Here is a 19,377-nt window from a genome sequence, read left to right as displayed (position 1 = left end):
GAGGAAAGGGGAGAGAATTTGACCATCTGACTTGGAAAGGTGGCATCCTATGATGTTGTCATGTTGAAAGTCACTGAGCTCTTCATTAAGGACATTCTACTGACAATGTTTGTCTATGGAGATTGCATGGCTGAGTGCTTGATTTATACATCTGTCAGGAAGGGGTGTGGCTGAAATAGAGTCCACTAATTTGAAAGGAAGTCCACATACAATCAATCACTAATCAATCACATTTATTTATTTATTTACTTCTTACATCATCTGATGTCACAAAGTGCTGTACAGAAACCTACATCCCAAGATGTTCAAATGTTCATAGATGACCAGCAGGGTCAAATAATAATAACCACAGTGGTTGACGAGGGTGCAACAGGTCAGCACCTCAGGAGTTAATGTCAGTTGGCTTTTCATAGCCGATCATTCAGAGTATCTCTACCTCTCCTGCTGTCTCTAGAGAGTTGAAAACAGCAGGTCTGGGACAGGAAGCACGTCCGGTGAACAGGTCAGGGTTCCATAGCCGCAGGCAGAACAGTTGAAACTGGAGCAGCAGCACGGCCAGATGGGGACAGCATTTGAAGGGGTGTCCACATAATTTTGTATATATAGTGTATGTACACATGGGTGTTGTTGCACCATACCAACGATAAGCCTGTCTTCCCATCACATCATGAAAGGTCATGTTGATGTTCATTTAACCTCTGTCTCTCTCTTCCTCTGACGCCTCCCTTTCTCCTTTGTTTCTCTCTTTCTCCTCAGATCTCCAGGCTCAAAGCGTCAGTCCACCATGTAGGTAGAGTATAAATCTACAGGGATTATAGCAGTTCAATATTAGTCAACTTTATTATCACACATGGAGAAATTCACAGACCTGGTGACTGTGATGGTGAATATTATCATCATGTGACCTGTTCAGGTAAGAGATTGGTCATATTGAGAGATTTATTTGTACATTATACAATATTACCATGTATCATGTTTTATGTGTTTTTATTTCATTTAAATAGAGGGAGAGATGTCAGATGTATTTAAACATTATAGTTGTGTTTGTCATATTGGTTTATGGGAGATGTTCATGGGCAGATCATTGTAGTTCAGATGGTACTGAAGTGAAGCTGCCTGATGGATGTCCAGCTGTTTATTTTCTATAAAGTGAAGTGAACTTATTCCTGTCTCCTGCCTGCATTATTCCCAACCCGATCCTGAGTGACTAAGAACCCATTTCTACCTCTTACAGTATCAAACATAGCAAACTACAATCTTTTATCCAACATATTTGTGTTTAGTCCTTGACAGTGTCATCAACAAAACTGATTGAATGTTCAACCAACTCTTTTTCTCCAGAGTCTGTGCGGCTTGTGGATGGAGCTGGTCTCTGCTCTGGGAGAGTGGAGGTGAAGTCCAATCAGTCCTGGGCCTCAGTGTGTGAAGCTGACTTTGACCGGCAGGATGCAGAGGTAGTCTGTGGGGAGCTTGGCTGTGGGGCTCCTGCAGCTCTACAGGGGGGGCTCTATGGAGGAGGTGAGGGTCAGACCTGGGATAAAGAGTTCCAGTGTAAAGGCAGTGAGTCCCTTCTCCTGGACTGTGACACCTCAGACAGAAAACACAACACCTGCCTACCTGGTAATGCTGTTGGACTCACCTGCTCAGGTAAGAAACAGTTTGTCACTCAATCAACATTGTTTCTCACCTGGAGTGAAGAAGATGAGAGACAATATAGGTGTGTTTTAGTGAGAAAATAGTAAGATTACTGTCTCTCTCTTTTCTTTTCTCAGAGCCTGATGATGTGAGGCTGGTGGGAGGAGGCAGTCGCTGTGCTGGTGGAGTGGAGTGGTACGACCAGGGAGAGTGGATGATTGTGGGAGCTGAGGACAGGAACCAGGAGGAGGTAGCTGCAGTAGTGTGTAGACAGCTGGGTTGTGGCTCCAATGTTTCAGTACTACCTGGAAACACCACTAGAGGTGTTGAAGTTATCTGTTCTGGGTCTGAGTCTTCACTGAGGGAGTGTTGGAGAAGTTCTTTTCTCCTTCTTTGACTCACAGTGATCTGCTCAGGTAATAACAAGATATTATAATTACATTCAACTGATTTCCTTCATTCATACAACTTCCTCTGCACCTCTCATGATGACTGTTTAGCTTGTAAGTCTGCTTTACTAAATAGATCACTCAGTCAAGTAGGAATCAAATACAACTTAAATATCCCAGAATGCTTTTGTACTTGAGTGTTATCTCAGTGAACGTCTCTACTCACTACCACTGTCACATGTCATGTTATTGTCATATCTAAATGAGGAAAGTAGTTGAGGAGCTACGTTTTCTTTTTCTCTCCTCTTGTTCCAGATGTTCTGCTTAAGCCTGATATCAACATATGTTGTCTCAGTGACTGTAGGCCCACTACTCATGTTGCCCTGTGAGGGAGGGTGGCTAGCACTGTTACATGCTGATGTTATTGTCATATCTATAGGAAACTAGTTGAAGAGGTTTTTCTTCTTCTCTTTTATTGCTACAGTCCAGCCTGATATCTTCCTGACTGACTCAATGGGAGGGGTCTCCAGGGGCCACCAGGGGCCCGAGATGTTCAGGGGCTACAGCTTCACCATCACCTGCTCCACTCAGCCACAGTACCCAGGAGGCTCCTTCCTCCTCACGTTCACCGGCTCCAACAGAACCCAGACCCAGCCAGCTGTCAATCACTCTGCTGCCTTCCTCTTCCCTGCTGCAGATGACTCCCACCAAGGGAACTACAGCTGTGTTTATGACAATTATGTTTTCTCTCATAACTTCTCCTCTGAGAGTGAGCTCCTCTCCCTCACCATCACAGGTAACTGAACATGAACCAGACTTATAACTTTGTCATTGACAGATTTGCCACAGATCTATGTGATGATGATCAGTCCCCTCATCAAAGGTGTTTCTGTTTGCAGCCTCTCCTCTGCCAGCCTTCATCATCAGACACGTTGTAGTGCTGCTGCTCCTACTGACAGCCATCACCACCTCCTACCTGTACTACAAGGTAAAGACATTTACTCAGACGTTACAAGTCATTTAAACTAGAGGGAGACGGTGAGGGGGAGAGGGTGAGGAGGAGAGGGAGGGAGAGAATGGAGATACTAGAGAGTAAATGTCTGACTGTTGGTGCTGTGTCTCCCTAGCCCACTAGGAGGCAGAAGAGAGTGAACAGAGTGAGCAGCATGGATCTTTATGTCAATGCCATGGAGATGGTCTCTCTGAGCTCCAGAGCTGAAGCTGGACCGGGAGAGGAGAGAGCAGCCCAGGGGACGGAGTAGGAGTAGAATGAAGCTGACCCTACATGCTGATCTTAGGTCAGTTTTGTGTTTTAAATCGATGGGTAGCAGTGGACTGGTGTTTAAAATGTGGTGACAAACCTGAAGTGGTTCTAATTTTAATAACAAGTTCAGAATTAGTTTATCTTTCTAGAACCTTGGAAGAAATCTAAAAGGAGTGACTGCAACCACCATTATTCCTTTTAGTTTGGTTTTTACCACCAGAGAAACATGGGGTTCTGGGTAACATGGGGTTTTGGGTAACATGGGGTTCTGGGTAACATGGGGTTTTGGGTAACATGGGGTTTTGGTAACATGGGGTTCTGGGTAACGTGGGGTTCTGGATAACGTGGGGTTCTGGTAACATGGGGTTCTGGGTAACATGGGGTTCTGGGTAACATGGTTTTGGGTAACAGGGGTTTTGGGTAACATGGGGTTTTGGGTAACATGGGTTTTGGGTAACATGGGGTTCTGGGTAACATTGGGTTCTGGTAACATGGGGTTCTGGGTAACGTGGGGTTCTGGGTAACGTGGGGTTTGGGTAAAATGGGGTTTGGGTAACAATATTTTTTTTTTGTAAGATCGGGTTCTGGGTAACGTGGGGGCCAGGGTAACGTGGGGTTCAGGGTAACGTGGGGTTCAGGGTAACGTGGGGTTCAGGGTAACGTGGGGTTCTGGGTAACGTTGGGTTCTGGGTAACGTGGGGTTCTGGTAACATGCTTTTGGGTAACATTGGGTTTTGGTAACGTGGGGTTCTGGTAACATGGGGTTCTGGGTAACGTGGGGTTTTGGGTAACGTGGGGTTTTGGGTAACGTGGGGTTTTGGTAACGTGGGGTTTTGGTAACATGGGGTTCTGGTAACATGGGGTTCTGGTAACATGGGGTTCTGGTAACATGGGGTTCTGGTAACATGGGGGTTCTGGTAACATGGGTTTTGGGTAACATGGGTTTTGGGTAACATGGGTTTTGGGTAATGTGGGTTTTGGGTAACGTGGGGTTTTGGGTAACATGGGGTTTTGGGTAACGTGGGGTTTTGGGTAACGTGGGGTTTGGGTAACATGGGGTTTGGGTAACATGTTTTTTTTTGTAACAGGGGGTTCTGGGTAACGTGGGGTTCAGGTTAACATGGGGTTCAGGGTAACATGGGGTTCAGGGTAACATGGGGTTCTGGGTAACATGGGGTTCTGGGAAACATGGGGTTCTGGGTAACATGGGGTTTTGGGTAACATGGGGTTTTGGGTAACATGGGGTTCAGGGTAACATGGGGTTTTGGGTAACATGGGGTTTTGGGTAACATGGGGTTTGGGGTAATATGGTGTTTGGGTAACATGGGGTTTTGATAATTTTAAGAGAGTAGCTCAATTACGTCTGTTTGGTGTTCCAGAATGTATTGCTTTTTGATTTCTGCTTTTGTCTTCAGGTCTTTGTCTTATTTAGTGTCTCTTAGATTCTTTATCTTATTTAGTGTCTCTTAGAATCTTTATCTTATTTAGTGTCTCTTAGATTCTTTATCCTTTGTAGTGTTCTCTTAGATTCTTTATCTTATTTAGTGTCTCTTAGAATCTTTATCTTATTTAGTGTCTCTTAGATTCTTTATCTTATTTAGTGTCTCTTAGATTCTTTATCTTATTTAGTGTCTCTTAGATTCTTTATCTTATTTAGTGTCTCTTAGATTCTTTATCTTATTTAGTGTTCTCTTAGATTCTTTATCTTATTTAGTGTCCTCTTAGATTCTTTATCTTATTTGGTGTTCTATTAGATTCTTTATCTTATTTAGTGTTCTCTTAGATTCTTTATCTTATTTAGTGTTCTCTTAGATTCTTTATCTTATTTAGTGTCTCTTAGAATCTTTATCTTATTTAGTGTCTCTTAGAATCTTTATCTTATTTAGTGTCTCTTAGATTCTTTATCTTATTTAGTGTCTCTTAGATTCTTTATCTTATTTAGTGTCTCTTAGATTCTTTATCTTGTAGTGTTTCCATTATTAGTCCAGGTATTATTATAATCATGTTCATTCTTTGTGTTTTGAAAAAATAAATAAGAGGTAATTTTGGTTTGTTGTTGTTGTTTACCTCTCATGATGTTATTGATTATAAATGTTATGATATTGATTACGATGTAGATTATTGTTATGATGTTGTTAGTAGTATAGAGATAATTATGTTATTGATTATAATTGTTATGAGATTTATTATTATGTAGATTTTTGTTAAGTTGCTCTCTAAACTGCCATGTAATCAACTTTATGCTTTTAATAAAATCACTGTCTGTCAGTCTTGTGTGATTTCCCTCTTGGACAGACTACAACATACAGTATGAATTAACTGAGATCAGTATGTGTGATTCCCCTCTTGGACAGACTACAACATACAGTATGAATTAACTGAGATCAGTCTTGTGTGATTCCCCTCTTGGACAGACTACAACATACAGTATGAATTAACTGAGATCAGTCTTGTGTGATTCCCCTCTTGGACAGACTACAACATACAGTATGAATTAACTGAGATCAGTCTTGTGTGATTCCCCTCTTGGACAGACTACAACATACAGTATGAATTAACTGAGATCAGTCTGTGTGATTCCCCTCTTGGACAGACTACAACATACAGTATGAATTAACTGAGATCAGTCTGTGTGATTCCCCTCTTGGACAGACTACAACATACAGTATGAATTAACTGAGATCAGTCTGTGTGATTCCCCTCTTGGACAGACTGCAACATCAGTATGAATTAACTGAGATCAGTCTGTGTGATTCCCCTCTTGGACAGACTACAACATACAGTATGAATTAACTGAGATCAGTCTGTGTGATTCTCCTCTTGGACAGACTACAACATACAGTATGAATTAACTGAGATCAGTCTGTGTGATTCCCCTCTTGGACAGACTACAACATACCGTATGAATTAACTGAGATCAGTCTGTGTGATTCTCCTCTTGGACAGACTACAACATACAGTGTGAATTAACTGAGATCAGTCTGTGTGATTCCCCTCTTGGACAGACTACAACATACAGTATGAATTAACTGAGATCAGTCTGTGTGATTCCCCTCTTGGACAGACTACAACATACAGTATGAATTAACTGAGATCAGTCTGTGTGATTCCCCTCTTGGACAGACTACAACATACAGTATGAATTAACTGAGATCAGTCTGTGTGATTCCCCTCTTGGACAGACTACAACATACAGTATGAATTAACTGAGATCAGTCTGTGTGATTCCCCTCTTGGACAGACTACAACATACAGTATGAATTAACTGAGATCAGTCTGTGTGATTCCCCTCTTGGACAGACTACAACATACAGTATGAATTAACTTAGATCAGTCTGTGTGATTCCCCTCTTGGACAGACTACAACATACAGTATGAATTAACTGAGATCAGTCTGTGTGATTCCCCTCTTGGACAGACTACAACATACAGTATGAATTAACTGAGATCAGTCTGTGTGATTCCCCTCTTGGACAGACTACAACATACAGTATGAATTAACTGAGATCAGTCTGTGTGATTCCCCTCTTGGACAGACTACAACATACAGTATGAATTAACTGAGATCAGTCTGTGTGATTCCCCTCTTGGACAGACTACAACATACAGTATGAATTAACTGGTCATACATTTGGCAGGAGGTTAGGAAGTGCATCTCAGTTTCCACCTCATTTTGTGGGCTGTGTACACATAGCCTGTCTTCTCTTGAGAGCCAGGTACCACCTGTAAATAGTCCTGCTATTGTTATTTTACTGCTGCTCTTTAATTACTTGTTACTTTCATTTCTTATCCATATTTTTATAACTGCAGTGTTGATTAGGGGCTCGTAACTAATACAATTTGATTTGATTTGAGGTCTGCCCTCGGCGGCCTTTCTCAATAGCAAGGCTATGCTCACTGTGTCTGTACATAGTCAAAGCTTCCTTAAGTTTGGGTCAGTGTCAGTGGTCAGGTATTCTGCCACTGTGTACTCTCTGTTTAGGGTCAGTACCAGTGGTCAGGTATTCTGCCACTGTGTACTCTCTGTTTAGGGTCAGTGACAGTGGTCAGGTATTCTGCCACTGTGTACTCTCTGTTTAGGGTCAGTACCAGTGGTCAGGTATTCTGCCACTGTGTACTCTCTGTTTAGGGTCAGTGACAGTGGTCAGGTATTCTGCCACTGTGTACTCTCTGTTTAGGGTCAGTCACAGTGGTCAGGTATTCTGCCACTGTGTACTCTCTGTTTAGGGTCAGTGACAGTGGTCAGGTATTCTGCCGCTGTGTACTCTCTGTTTAGTGTCAGTCACAGTGGTCAGGTATTCTGCCACTGTGTACTCTCTGTTTAGGGTCAGTGACAGTGGTCAGGTATTCTGCCACTGTGTACTCTCTGTTTTAGTGTAGGTCACAGTGGTCAGGTATTCTGCCACTGTGTTCTCTCTGTTTAGAGTCAGTGACAGTGGTCAGGTATTCTGCCACTGTGTACTCTCTGTTTAGGGTCAGTCACAGTGGTCAGGTATTCTGCCACTGTGTACTCTCTGTTTAGGGTCAGTCACAGTGGTCAGGTATTCTGCCACTGTGTACTCTCTGTTTAGGGTCAGTGACAGTGGTCAGGTATTCTGCCACTGTGTACTCTCTGTTTAGGGCCAGTGACAGTGGTCAGGTATTCTGCCACTGTGTACTCTCTGTTTAGGGTCAGTCACAGTGGTCAGGTATTCTGCCACTGTGTACTCTCTGTTTAGGGTCAGTCACAGTGGTCAGGTATTCTGCCACTGTGTACTCTCTGTTTAGGGTCAGTGACAGTGGTCAGGTATTCTGCCACTGTGTACTCTCTGTTTAGGGTCAGTGACAGTGGTCAGGTATTCTGCCACTGTGTACTCTCTGTTTAGGGTCAGTCACAGTGGTCAGGTATTCTGCCACTGTGTACTCTCTGTTTAGGGTCAGTGACAGTGGTCAGGTATTCTGCCACTGTGTACTCTCTGTTTAGGGTCAGTCACAGTGGTCAGGTATTCTGCCACTGTGTACTCTCTGTTTAGGGTCAGTCACAGTGGTCAGGTATTCTGCCACTATGTACTCTCTGTTTAGGGTCAGTCACAGTGGTCAGGTATCCTGCCACTATGTACTCTTTGTTTAGGGTCAGTGACAGTGGTCAGGTATTCTGCCACTGTGTACTCTCTGTTTAGGGTCAGTCACAGTGGTCAGGTATTCTGCCACTATGTACTCTCTGTTTAGGGTCAGTCACAGTGGTCAGGTATTCTGCCACTGTGTACTCTTTGTTTAGGGTCAGTCACAGTGGTCAGGTATTCTGCCACTGTGTACTCTCTGTTTAGGGTCAGTCACAGTGGTCAGGTATTCTGCCACTGTGTACTCTCTGTTTAGGGTCAGTGACAGTGGTCAGGTATTCTGCCACTGTGTACTCTCTGTTTAGGGTCAGTCACAGTGGTCAGGTATTCTGCCACTGTGTACTCTCTGTTTAGGGTCAGTCACAGTGGTCAGGTATTATGCCACTGTGTACTCTCTGTTTAGGGTCAGTGACAGTGGTCAGGTATTCTGCCACTGTGTACTCTCTGTTTAGGGTCAGTGACAGTGGTCAGGTATTCTGCCACTGTGTACTCTCTGTTTAGGGTCAGTCACAGTGGTCAGGTATTCTGCCACTGTGTACTCTCTGTTTAGGGTCAGTACCAGTGGTCAGGTATTCTGCCACTGTGTACTCTCTGTTTAGGGTCAGTGACAGTGGTCAGGTATTCTGCCACTGTGTACTCTCTGTTTAGGGTCAGTGACAGTTGTCAGGTATTCTGCCACTGTGTACTCTCTGTTTAGGGTCAGTCACAGTGGTCAGGTATTCTGCCACAGTGTACTCTCTGTTTAGGGCCAAATAGCATTCTAGTTTGCTCTTTTTTTGTTGTTAATTCTTTCAAATGTGTCAAGAAATTATCTTTTTGTTTTCTCATGATTTGGTTGGGTCTAATATGTTTGCTGTCCTGGGTCCAGCTTGCTTGTCTGTCTGTCTGTCTGTCTGTCTGTCTGTCTGTCTGTCTGTCTGTCTGTCTGTCTGTCTGTCTGTCTGTCTGTCTGTCTGTCTGTCTGTCTGTCTGTCTGTCTGTCTGTCTGTCTGTCTGTCTGTCTGTCTGTCTGTCTGTCTGTCTGTCTGTCTGTCTGTCTGTTCTGTCTGTCTGTCTGTCTGTTCTGTCTGTCTGTCTGTCTGTCTGTCTCTCTCTCTCTGTGTCTCTCGCTCTTTCTGTCTGTCTTTCTCTCTCTCTCTCACACACACAGATGAGGGGCTAATAATAACACCTGCTAATTCAAACAGTGAGAAAATACAAACAAACAAAGAGAGAGAAGAGAAGATGTCACGCTCGTCGTAAGAATTATCGGACCAAGGTGCAGCGTGATGTGGTTTCCACATGTTTATTAACTGAAACGCACAAAAACAATAAACGAAACGTGAAGACAATGGAGTGCTCACAGGCAACTACACATAAACAAGATCCCACAAACACAGGTGTGAAAAATAACTTAAATATGATCCCCAATTGCCTCTATTTGGGAATCATACAAAACACCAACATAGAAAAAAAAAAATAGAACACAACATAGACATAGATATACTAGATCACCCGCTAGACATGCCCTGACCTACAACAACATAGAGAAACAATGGAAATCTTGCTTGTTTGTAGGTGACCAAATACTTATTTTCCACCACAATTTGCAAATTAATTAATTAAAAATCCTACAATGTGATTTGCTGGATTTTTTCTCTCTCATTTTGTCTGTCATAGTTGAAGTGTACCTATGATAAAAATTACAGGCCTCTCTCATCTTTTTAAGTGGGAGAACTTGCACAATTGGTGGCTGACTAAATACTTTTTTGCCCCACTGTATATTGATTGATTGGTTGAAGTGGTGCTGGGCTGGGGAAACGTCTGCATACCTGGGCTGGGGAAACGTCTGCATACCTGGTCTGGGGAAACGTCTGCATACCTGGGCTGTGGAAACATCTGCATACCTGGGCTGGGGAAACGTCTGCATACCTGGGCTGGGGAAACGTCTGCATACCTGGGCTGGGGAAACGTCTGCATACCTGGGCTGGGGAAACGTCTGCATACCTGGGCTGTGGAAACGTCTGCATACCTGGGCTGGGGAAACGTCTGCATACCTGGGCTGGGGAAACGTCTGCATACCTGGGCTGTGCCCCAATAACCTCTCCTTTCTCCCAAAGTGTGCACTTGCTCACCTCCCTTCATGGACAGGAATTGATTAGTATGGAAACTCGTGCTATAACCTACGCCTTCACCAATCCAATGCTTTTACACTTTATGGGGAGTAGTGAACGAGTGCACACTTCAGGAAGCAGTAAATACTTTTGGGACGCACCCCTGGCCCAGGCCGGAGGATCTCCAAATTGACCACTTGGCAAAGGGAGCCTATAAATTCTGTGGTGCTCTATTCTGGAATAATAACTGGCGTTTGTCGCCCCCTTGTGGAAATAACCTATTATTGATCTCGCTCTCCATAGAGATCTCTGCAGTTTGTACCTCGCAGCACACGTACAAATATTCGAGGTTAAACTCTTATATTACTGTTCTGCTAGCAGCAGGATAATATGCTGGCAGCACAACATCAGATTATTTTCTTCTAAATAAGAGTCCCCCTGCAAAGACAAGCTCAACTTTGAGAATATCTATTATTTTAGCACTGTAGTTCAGTACAACTGTTTTTCACAGCATTGCAACCACTTTTTAAACAAATAAATGGATAATTTTACATATTTTGATATTGTATTATTTATACCAGCATTTCTTTTGAAAGTTTCCAAACTAAATACTGGTATGTTGAAAGCTGTTGTGTAGGTCAGTGGTGTAGTGCTGCCTGGAGAAGTGGGTACACAGTACTCTAATTTAGTAAAACATTTTCCAAACGGCCCAGAGAAGGAAAGGCACCCTGTGTGAAAAGCATGAGAAACAGTGATATACACTCTGAATGACCTAAAATGATAAATTCCATATTGGTCTTTCACAGTCAGGCCAACCCAAGCTGTACTGTTCAGTAGGATAATAGTAGACCAACCCAAGCTGTACTGTTCAGTAGGATAATAGTAGACCAACCCAAGCTGTACTGGTCAGTAGGATAATAGTAGACCAACCCAAGTTGTACTGTTCAGTAGGATAATAGAAAACCAACCCAAGCTGTACTGTTCAGTAGGATAATAGTAGACCAACCCAAGCTGTACTGTTCAGTAGGATAATAGTAGACCAACCCAAGCTGTACTGTTCAGTAGGATAATAGTAGACCAACCCAAGCTGTACTGTTCAGTAGGATAATAGTAGACCAACCCAAGCTGTACTGTTCAGTAGGATAATAGTAGACCAACCCAAGCTGTACTGTTCAGTAGGATAATAGTAGACCAACCCAAGCTGTACTGTTCAGTAGGATAATAGTAGACCAACCCAAGCTGTACTGGTCAGTAGGATAATAGTAGGCCAACACAAACTGTACTGGTCAGTAGGATAATAGCAGGCCAACCCAAGCTGTACTGGTCAGTAGGATAATAGTAGACCAACCCAAGATGTACTGTTCAGTAGGATAATAGTAGGATAATAGTAGACCAACCCAAGCTGTACTGGTCAGTAGGATAATAGCAGGCCAACCCAAGCTGTACTGGTCAGTAGGATAATAGTAGACCAACCCAAGATGTAGGATAATAGTAGACCAACCCAAGCTGTACTGTTCAGTAGGATAATAGTAGACCAACCCAAGCTGTACTGTTCAGTAGGATAATAGTAGACCAACCCAAGCTGTACTGGTCAGTAGGATAATAGTACACCAACACAAGCTGTACTGTTCAGTAGGATAATAGTAGACCAACCCAAGCTGTACTGTTCAGTAGGATAATAGTAGACCAACCCAAGCTGTACTGTTCAGTAGGATAATAGTATACCAACCCAAGCTGTACTGGTCAGTAGGATAATAGTAGACCAACCCAAGTTGTACTGTTCAGTAGGATAATAGAAAACCAACCCAAGCTGTACTGGTCAGTAGGATAATAGTAGGCCTTTTATTGAAACAGAGAAACTGAGTCAGAAATTCACAAATTCAGAATTATTCTAATTTCTTCGGGTTTTTGTTCTCAAAGTCAGACTTTTTTTTAACAAAAAAACAATGCAATTGTTCTAAGTCCACAACAATACTTAAACCAATCAGGAGACCACTTTTGAAGTTTGGGGAAAATCTAAGAAATTTACATTTTTGAGAGTAGTTCCCCTTTAATTCAAGTGTGCAGGCACCTAGCACTATTGTTGGATTAGCAGTGTTTCTGTAGTACAGGCACCTAGCACTATTGTTGGATTAGCAGTGTTTCTTTCGTGCAGGAACCTAGCAATATTGTTGGATTAGCAGTGTTAATATAGTACAGAAATCTTATGTTTATTTGACTCTGATGATAAAGAAATAGAAAATATTCCTGTAAAGGACTGTGTTAAATATTTAGGGACACATCTGTCAAAAAACCACAGTCAGACAACATATGAATTTCTCTCCTAAAATTAAGAAAACCAAAAATATATTTAATAATTGTCTACAAAGAGATCTTTCTATACTTGGGAGAGTACTTCTGTCCAAGGCAGAGGGACTGTCTGGTTTTGTGTACCCCTCATCTTTGTTTGTAAATCCTGCTACTTGTAAAGAGATCAACAAGACCTTTCTTGACTTCATCTGGAAAAATAAGTCTCACACACTGAAGAAGTCAGTCCTCTGTAATAAAAGAGCTGAAGGAGGTCTGGAAGTGTTGGACTTTGTGACATAAAAACACTTTCAAGATCAACTGGTTGACAAGATGTTTGATCAACACTGATTCAATATGGTATTTCATTCCAAATAATGTGTTTCATAAGTTGGGAGGTCTTCAATTTTTACTGAAATGTCATTATATTCCTGAAAGATTACCCGCTAAATTGGCTAGGTTTCACCAACAAGCTTTAAGGCCTGGAAAATATGTTTCCTACACAATATTTCCCCACATAAAGCTCTTTTGTGGAATAATTCAGACATAACTGTAAGGAATAAGTCATTGTTCTACCCCAGCTGGCATGAGAGGAATAATGACTTTGTTCTTGATGTTTTCGACAACAGAGGTAATATTCTTACATATGAACAATTTATAACATTGAAAGAGTTTCCAATTCCTTTCAGTGTTTATTTCTGTGATCAAAGCCGTTCCCAGTGGTCTAACTACACTCATGAAAACTCATCTTAGCTTTGGTAATGATCACAAAGTTTATCCAGAACTCAGATTGGAAGGCGTGGGCTTACTTGAGAAATCTTGTTGTAATAAGACAAATTCTTCATTCACAAAACCAACTTCCACCGAGAGGAAAATGTTTCTGGAACATGCTTATTATTCCATTGTCTGGAAAAATGCCTGGTTAAGGCCTTACAAATATTGTATACCAAACAAAGTTAAGGAAGTGCAGTTTAAAATTTTACATAAGATACTGTATATCCATGTAATTCTATGATATCCAAATTTGTGGCTGTTGATGATATCTGCGTTTTCTGTGAAAAAAGGTGAGAATCTGTCCCACTTGTTCTTTAATGTAAACTTGTGTCAGAATTTTGGGAAAACCTTGAAAAATACTTATTTACCATTATGAACACGACCCATGTTTTTGACATGAAAGATATAATATGTTACTATTGCAATGATAACAAGACCATTGAAATGATTGTTCATTTTTTTTATTCTTGTTGCCAAATACTTTATACACAAACAAAAATTCCAAAATTCTATACCAAAATTACACATTTTTCTGATTGAATGTAACTATTTTATTAAAACATTAATCCTAGTGAATAACAACAACAATAACATCCTCCTGAATCATTATAGATTTTTTCAGAGTGATTACAACTACACTAGAATAGTTCATTATTTATATTTTTTGTATGTTTTAGTATTTTCTTGTTAATACCTGTGTTCTGTTTTGTATGATGTAACAATGTAAATTGTAGATCTGCATTTTGAATAAAAAAATATATAAATAAAATCAAATATAAAAAGAGGCACTTCTGCTGCGTCTCTTTCTGCTGACTGGAGTGGGCAACGCAGTTGAGGAACCAAAAGTTTATTTTCATTTATTTCATAAAAGTGTAATATTATATTAAGTCGTTCAAAGAGAAGCATGTGTTGATTGATTCGTGTTTAATGAGTGATAATTTAAAACAAACTTTAGACCCACTACATATTTACATTGAACCATAGTTGACATGGATCATTTTGACCCCAGAGCCATATCTTTTATCAGAGCCAAAATGTGGTTTATTCCATTTTTCATGACTTTGTCAATCAACTTGTTCTTAATACATCTAAATCATGGTTTAGTGTTTCTGTATCAATATGGACTTTTAACAAATTCAAATCCTTTGTATTCCTACTACAATGGTAAAACATTCTACATTGTGACATTTCATTGATATCATGAAACAACTACTTAATGTATGTATTTTCTGATGTTTGATCAGAGATCTTTTATCAGAGTATCTCTTGTGACATTGATTACAGCTATGATATTTCTCTCCTGTGTATGTTCTCTGGTGTGATACCAGGCTGCTTGACTGAGTAAAACTCTTCCCACATTGACTACAGCTATAAGATTTCTCTCCTGTGTGTGTTCTCTGGTGTACAGTCAGATGGCTAGATGTAACAAATCTCTTCCCACATTGATCACAGCTATAAGGTTTCACTCCTGTGTGTGCTCTCAGATGTACTATCAGCCAGCTTGAGTGATTAAACCTCTTCCCACATTGAGTACAGCTATAAGGGTTATCTCCAGTGTGTGTTCTCTGGTGTGATTTTAAATCTGTTGAACTAACAAAACTCTTTCCACAGTCAGAGCAGTGGTACGGATTCTCTCCTGTGTGTACTATCAGGCAGCTTGAGTGAGAAACTGTTCCCACATTGATCACAGCTATAAAGTTTCTCTCCAGTGTGAATTCTCATGTGTACTTTTAGTGATTCTGATCTTAAGTAACTCTTCCCACAATCAAAACAGTGGTGAGATTTCTCTCCTGTGTGTACTCGCTGGTGTATTTTAAGTTCTGATGAAGATTTGCAACCTTTCCCACAGTCAGAGCAGTGAGATTTCTTCCCTGTGGGTCTCCTCTGGTGTTTCTTGAGGTGATATGATCAGGAGAGACTCTTCTCTGCCTCGTCAGCTTCATGATGTTGTTGAGGCTCCCCAGAGGATCCACGAGTCACATCTCTCTCCTGTGTGAACAACAAGTCAGACAGATGGTTAAAGGCCCACAACAGCAGAAATCCACTGTAAAAGGTGATGTACAGTAGTACAGTTAGTTTGAGTATTCCAACACAACTCAGGTCTCTGGGCTGCCATTTTGTTTCTGTTTAAAACCTAGGTTTCCCCTTTAAAAAAGCCACAAAACAAACAGCCAATCTGCAGTTGAAACAATAACAAAGATGTCATTATTTTTTTACTCCAATGTTTAGAAACAAATTTCAGATTTCCCCTTTAACACCACACACATCAGTCCCACCACTGCCTCTGTTTTTAACACAGTAACGGTACCTACAGTTGAAGTCAAAAGTTTACATACACCTTAGCCAAATACATTTAATCTCATCACAATTCCTGACATTTAATCCTAGTAAAAATTCCCTGTCTTAGGTCAGTTAGGATCACCACTTTATTTTAAGAATGTGAAATGTCAAAATAATGGTAGAGAGAATGATTTATTTCAGCTTTTATGTCATCAAATTCCCAGTGGGTCAGAAGTTTACATACACTCAATTAGTATTTGATAGCATTGCCTTAAAATTGTTTAACTTGGGTCAAACGTTTCGGGTAGACTTCCACAAGCTTCCCACAATAAGTTGGGTGCATTTTAGCCCATTCCTCCTGACAGAGCTGGTGTAACTGAGTCAGGTTTGTAGGCCTCCTTGCTCGCACACGCTTTTTCAGTTCTGCCCACAAATTTTCTATACGATTGAGGTCAGGGCTTTGTGAGGGCCACTCCAATACCTTGACTTTGTTGTCCTTAAGCCATTTTGCCACAACTTTGGAAGTATGCTTGGGGTCATTGTCCATTTGGAAGACCCATTTGCGACCAAGCTTTAACTTCCTGACTGATGTCTTGATATTTTGCTTCAATATATCCACATAATTTCGCCACCTCATGATGCCATCTATTTTGTGATGTGCACTACTCTCTCCTGCAGTAAAGCACCCCCACAACATGATGCTGCCACCGCCATGCTTCACAGTTGGGATGGTGAGCTTTGGCTTGCAAGCCTCTCCCTTTTTCTTCCAAACATAACGATGGTCATTATTGCCAAACAGTTCTATATTTGTTTCATCAGACCAGAGGACTTTTCTCCAAAAAGTATGATTCACCGATGTGGCCATCAACCTCCTCCTTCACATCTGACTCCTGATGATCAACCTCCTCCTTCACGTCTGACTCCTGATGATCAACCTCCTCCTTCACATCTGACTCCTGATGATCAACCTCCTCCTTCACATCTGACTCCTGATGATCAACCTCCTCCTTCACATCTGACTCCTGATGATCAACCTCCTCCTTCACATCTGACTCCTGATGATCAACCTCCTCCTTCACATCTGACTCCTGATGATCAACCTCCTCCTTCACATCTGACTCCTGATGATCAACCTCCTCCTTCACATCTGACTCCAGTGATCAATCCAGAGCGTCTTCTTTTTTGGGGGGGAATCCCGATGGACGTCATCGAATAGGCTGTCATCACGACCACAAGTTAATTGTCATTCAGGTTATCAATAGGAAGAGCATCAGCAATATGTCCTGTCTGGTAACTTGTCTCGTTCAATGGATTTTCATTGGCAGGTGCACAGGGAGAAACCATTAAAAAAACTCAGTCGATCTCAAACTGTGGAAAAACTTTTGGAAGTCTTTATAAAGTCTGTGGCCTGTGATGTTGGGACAAATGATAGTCCCTTATTATACAAGCGACAAAATTCACAAATTCTACAGCACAACGGCAGACTCATGGAGACTTTTGACTGGCACCATTATTTTCTCATGCAATTACAGTAGGTTGTACCCAATTGGTTTTCTCTCTAGGTCATGCCAGTAGCTTACAGTAGGTTGTACCCAATTGGTTCTCTCTCTAGGTCGTGTCAGTAGGTTACAGTAGGTTGTACCCAATTGGTTTTCTCTCTAGGTCATGCCAGTAGGTTACAGTAGGTTGTACCCAATTGGTTTTCTCTCTAGGTCATGTCAGTAGGCTACAGTAGGTTGTACCCAATTGGTTTTCTCTCTAGGTCATGCCAGTAGGTTACAGTAGGTTGTACCCAATTGGTTTTCTCTCTAGGTCATGTCAGTAGGTTACAGTAGGTTGTACCCAATTGGTTCTCTCTCTAGGTCATGTCAGTAGGTTACAGTAGGTTGTACCCAATTGGTTTTCTCTCTAGGTCGTGTCAGTAGGTTACAGTAGGTTGTACCCAATTGGTTTTCTCTCTAGGTCGTGTCAGTAGGTTACAGTAGGTTGTACCCAATTGGTTTTCTCTCTAGGTCATGCCAGTTGGTTACAGTAGGTTGCACCCAATTGGTTCTCTTTCTAGTGGAAACAATTATCAACCCAATGTGGAAAGTGTTGAATTTGGTCAACAACAAAATTAATGGCTTATTTGCTACGTGAGGTTTACTTGATCTAACAGAAGTGTCGTAATTCTTAAATTGTTATGTGGACACGTGACATACCGACAACTTTGATAAAAAACACTATTGGAGTTGTCTCCAGATCGCTATGCATATTCATGCTAGTAGCTTAGCATCTCTCTCCATTGAATACAGGCGGTTGACGACAACAACCCTCATAGAATATAAACAATAGATAACAATAATAATAAGATCCACCAATCCAAAGAAAGGATAGGCGGGAGCTAGACAACCCACAGTGCCACTTTGTGGACAATGACTCCGCTTGATAGGGCAGAGACTTATTGTCAGTATATCCATAATCGTTGGTGTAGCCAACCCAACTCTCGCATGGCACTATTGGGGGGCACTGTGTGTAGTAAATCATAACTACATTAAAATCACTACATGCCGTGGCCCCCAGATAGACCCTTCTCAAATATATATGTTAAGTCACTTTCTGGAAACGGAACGGAGAAAACAAGGGGTAGCTTGCTCTCTACGTCGTCTGATTCTAGACATATCAGTCATCATCCCAGGACCCTCCCTTGATGAGGTATTGACGAGCCAACTCCGAATATCCAAAGTGGAAAACCCAATTTAAGGCGGTACTTACTGATGTAAATCAGATCTCCTACCTCCACCTCTTCATCTTTCAATGTGACAGAAATCTCCCCTTCCTTCTTCACGACAAACGGCATCCTCTTTCTCATCCTCCTCTCTCACTGTAACGTCTTCCTCTTTCACTGTAACAGCCTCGCCCTCAATTTATTTTTTAACTGTGACATCCTCCTCTTCCTTCTCCTCTTTCACTACAATGTTCAGCCCCAGAGCTTCTTTCTCCGTCCAACAGACCCCTTCTTCTTTAGCAGGAGGGGAGAAGCTTAGTGACCTCATGTTCGGGGATGTTAGCTAGCTAGCTATCATTAGCGACTAAGCTAGTGTTAATTTAACCAGCCAGCTACTATATCTGACTAATAAAAAATAACGTAACATTAAATTAAATAGGCTAACAAGTATATACGATAGAAGTGTGTCTAAAACACAGCAGCTAATATACACCGAAAGCGTAAAAACAGCTTGAATCTTTCGGCTACGTTGGCTAGCAAGCTACCGAGGTGGTTGACTTGTTGTTTTTGATGAACCGTCCACTACATTATACGTCACGATAGCAGCATCGCTGGCTCTGCTGACTGGAGTGGGAAATGCAGATAGCAACATCGCCGTCTGCTGACTGGAGTGGGAAATGCAGTTGAGGAAATGGATTTCATTAAATAATGCTATTATATTGAGACATACAAAGACAGGAATGTGTTGATTGATTAGTGCGAATACATTTTATTTTACTACAGCACATTTAAGGCAGTTTCATTAGGTCAAACTAAATCTAAATAAGTAGCCAGCTACTGTCGGTCTATA

At 41.5% G+C, this 19,377-nt stretch overlaps 1 pseudogene; it reads left to right on the top strand.

Moving 5' to 3' along the window:
* Positions 1-1,349: 1,349 nt before the first annotated feature.
* Positions 1,350-19,377, top strand: part of LOC120042915 — a 30,465-nt pseudogene continuing 12,437 nt past the window's right edge.

The sequence above is a fragment of the Salvelinus namaycush genome, unplaced genomic scaffold (genome assembly GCF_016432855.1).
Source record: "Salvelinus namaycush isolate Seneca unplaced genomic scaffold, SaNama_1.0 Scaffold801, whole genome shotgun sequence".
NCBI classification, from domain to species: domain Eukaryota; kingdom Metazoa; phylum Chordata; class Actinopteri; order Salmoniformes; family Salmonidae; genus Salvelinus; species Salvelinus namaycush.
Note: the sequence above shows the minus strand (reverse complement) of the source record. Positions and strands in the feature narration are given on the sequence as shown.